Below are 4,352 nucleotides of genomic sequence, written 5' to 3'. Positions count from 1 at the left end.
CACTCGGAGAGCAAGAGGCTCACTCCGACCCGGACGCGAATCGCCCAGGGCCGGAAGTGACGCAAGCGCAGAGACGGACGCTGGGAGGGGCGTGGCTTTGGAGGGTCCCCGCTGCCTTCCGCCCTTCTGGGTTACACTGTGTGGACTCCGCGGTCGGGGAAATTGGAATGTATTGATCGTTTGACTGCCTTAGGTTGTCCAGTATATCCAGACCTTTCTCACGAAGCTTCCACCCTGTCCTAATACTGAAAGTCACCCCCCAAAAAGGTCTTATGAAACCACTAATACTCTGCAGTTGGCGTTAAAAATAACCTGGTAAAGTAAGCCAGGTTTCACTTCTGATCTCTTCCGTGCGGTAACCTAACGTTGTTTCCCACCCCTTAAATGCATGTTTCTTTATGGGCCATCGATCAGCCTCCCACTTACCCATCCCCACTTCTCCGTCGTCCCTGACCTCTGCTTATTACTTTTTCTCTTATTAAAACTTAGCTCCACCATTTCTGTTTCACAGAGCTCACCTTTCAGAGACAGTAGGTGATCGCTGACCTAGTAAAGAGGAATTTGAAGGACAAGTCTAAGGGATTATGCAGTTCCCTGTTACTTAGCATCAAAAGAATGTTGTTCTAGAATTCTGTAATCCTCCAACCCAATTAAAAGTGCATGAGGCAAAAAAAAAATTTTTTTTAATAAGATCAATTCTCTAAAAAGAAATAGCATCTGTAAGTAGAGGACAGAAAACTGTTAAAACTCAGTGCAATCAGCAAAATCTAGACTGTCAGAAGATCTACAAGAAAAATGACCGAGATTCCACAACAAATTATTAGAAAGAGGGAGAGAGAAGGAAATTTTTAGAAGATACTTTAAAAATAGATCAATCACTTTTTGTATGTGGTTCTTCTTTGAATCTTTATTCAAATGGCATAAACAATGTTTTGGCATTTATGGGACAATTGGAAAATTGAACATAAGCTGATATTTGATAAAATTCTAGAACAGTCAAAATTATGTGTATGACAGCTATCAGTGATGCTTGGGGTTTGGGTTGGGGTGGTGATGGAGGGGGAAGACTTGACTGCAAGAGGCACAAGGGAACTTTTTAGATAATAGTAATATTCTATATCTTGATTAAGGTGGTGGTGTATATACTTGTCAAAACTCATTGAACTGTACAACTAAAAATGTACGCCTTTTATTGTATGAATGTCATTCCTCAGTAAGGTTGATTTAAAAGGTGCCTAAAAAATCCCACAAAACAAAACAAAGGACAATAACAAAACCCTATTAGACATAACCAAGCTTATTTCTTCAAGAAGTGAGCTACAAAAGCTAAACATCCCTTTTCCCAAATGGGACAAAGGAAATGGGATAAAGATCTAAAGGAGAGGCACGAAGACCTCAGAGGACAATGTTCAAGGGATATCCTTACAGGGAGCAGAATGAAGGCCTATTTGAAGGATAAGAAACCCTCATAATGCCTGTCTAGCAGGATACCAGCATTGTTACAGACCCGGGACTATTGCACATCTTCTTTTCTAAATAGGAATATTTATTGTGGTTATCGTGTCCCTTCTCCACTGTTGTTTATTGCATGAGAGTGGGGAGCAGATAATTGTCTCTGAGTTCACAGGTGACTGGACCATAAAGAGCCACTTCCAGATGTAAGGAAGAAGACCCCATCACACCTGGAGATTCTGGAGATTCAGCTGAATGCACTGACTGAATAGGAGCCTGCCTGCATCTATAGAATTCTCTGAAAAAAAATACAATTGTGAGTCTATGTATGATATTCACTCATTCAGTCTGTTACTCAAACAATATTTAGTGATCACTTAAACTAGGAACTGCTGGAATTAGGGATATAAAAGGCAGGTATGACTCTTGCATTCATGATGCTTACAGTTTGGAGGAGGAAATATATGTAGCCTATTTACATTTAAAAGAACATTATGAACAAAGAATAGGGTCAATAATCTATGCTTGTTAGTGATATTAAAGGGAAGGTGATTTCCCTGGAAATCACTTAGATCATTTTCTTCATTGCTTTCCCTGATCAGTACATAATGCACCACTATACCTCCATTCTCAAAATAAAGCATTCCATTACTCCAATTGCTCTAATAGAAGGGGCATCACTGTGAGCAGTATAGAATTGCCTAGTTATGTGGTTTTAATCTTTTCTGCTGTTCACCAACACACAGATATACATTATTTTTCATCAAGAAAGCACCTAGGGCTTCCCTGGTGGCGCAGTGGTTGAAAGTCCGCCTGCCGATGCAGGGGACATGGGTTCGTGCCCCGGTCCAGGAAGATCACACATGCCGTGGAGCAGCTAGGCCCATGAGCCATGGCCACTGAGCCTGCGCGTCCGGAGCCTGTGCTCTGCAACGGGAGAAGCCACAACAGTGAGAGGCCCGCATACCGCAAAAAAAAAAAAAAAAGAAAGAAAGCACCTAGAATGGAGAAACAAACTATGACAGAGTACTGTGGTTCTTTGTTGTGTGCTATAATTTTTTTTTAATAAAAGTAAATTAGAAGGAAAGGGAGGGATGAAACATTTACCTTAAATAGAAACACATGTGTTCTGGTTTCAGATCCAAAGACACTCAGTGACTTTAGGTAAGACACAAAGCTTCCTTTCTCTTTCATCTTATTTTACTGTTACACGAAGGCTATAGAAAAAATAACTAAATAATATCCATCCATAGAGACAGAGGACATATATTTATGCCAAATGGGGCAGTGGGCAAAAGGACTGAAACTGAGCCATAGCTTTGATCTATTTGACATTTTGGTTGTATATTCATCCCTTAGCTTGGGGGGGGGGTTATAGCATGAAGCTATGAAAAAGATCATTTAAAATTGTTGTATCTATATCAAAACAGCCAAAAATAGTGCCCTGAAATATATTAATTCATATATCCTGTACGTAGTCTATTTTTTCTTAACACTTCTTTAAAATAGGGCATTTCAACTTGCCAGAAAAACAAACAATACAAAAATTAAGTGATCTGTGGGATGCCACTTATTATTGGGGTCCTGGATCTATACAAATACTCTCCTTTCCATACATTAACATTGATATTTTTCAAAATAACCTTATAGGTCAAAATTTTGTAAAATACTTCCATATATATAAACCCAGAGATAGAAGACTATGGAAATATCCTGGCAGTCCAGTGGTGAGGACTCTGTGCTTTCACTGCCACGGGCCTGGCTTCCATCCCTGCCTGGGGGAACTAAGATCCCTCAAGCCATGTGGGGTGGCCAAAAAAAAGACTATAAGAGACAAATATGGAGAGACAAATAACAGTAGAGAGACAAATAACAATGAAAACACAACAATCCAAAACCTACATGACACAGCAAAAGCAGTTCTAAGAGGGAACTTTACAGCAGTACCATCTTACCTCAAGAAACAAGAAAAATCTCAAACAACCTATCCTTACACCTAAAGCAACTAGAGAAAGAAGAGCAAACAAAACCACAAGTTAGTAGAAGGAAAGAAATCATAAAAATCAGAGCAGAAATAAATGAAATAGAAACAAAGAAGACAATAGTAAATATCAATGAAAGTAAAAGCTGGTTCTTTGAGAAGGTAAACAAAACTGATAAACCTTTAGCCAGACACATCAAGAAAAAAAGAGAGAGGTCTCAAATTAATAAAGTTAGAAATGAAAAAGGAGAAGTTACAATGAACACCACAGAAATACAAAGGATCATAAGAGACTACTACAAACAACTATATGACAATAAAATGGACAACCTAGAAGAAATGGACAAATTCTTAGAAAGGTGCAATCTTCCAAGACTGAACCAGGAAGAAATAGAAGATATGAACAGACCAATCCCAAGTAATGAAATTGAAACTGTGATTTAAAAACTCCCAACAAACAGAAGTCCAGGACCAGATGGCTTCACAGGTGAATTCTATCAAAACATTTAGAAAAGAGCTAATACCTACCCTTCCGAAACTCTTCCAAAAAACTTTAGAAGAAATAACACTCCCAAACTCATTCTACAAGGACACCATCACCCTGATACCAAAACCAGACAAAGATATCACAGAAAAAGAAAATTACAGGCCAATATCACTGATGAGCATAGACTCAAAAATCCTCAACAAAATACTAGGAAACTGAATCCAACAACACATTAAAAGAGTCATACACCATGAGCAAGTGGAATTTATCCCAGGGGTGCAAGGATTCTTCAATATACACAAATTAATCAGTGTGATACACCATATTAACAAATTAAGGAATAAAAACCATATAATCATCTCAATAGAAGCAGAAAAAGCTTCTGATAAAATTCAACACCCATTTATGACAAAAAATCTCCAGAAAGTGTGC

The sequence above is a fragment of the Monodon monoceros genome, unplaced genomic scaffold, assembly GCF_005190385.1.
Source record: "Monodon monoceros isolate NGI ecotype Baffin Bay Population unplaced genomic scaffold, NGI_Narwhal_1 Super_Scaffold_7, whole genome shotgun sequence".
NCBI classification, from domain to species: domain Eukaryota; kingdom Metazoa; phylum Chordata; class Mammalia; order Artiodactyla; family Monodontidae; genus Monodon; species Monodon monoceros.
Note: the sequence above shows the minus strand (reverse complement) of the source record.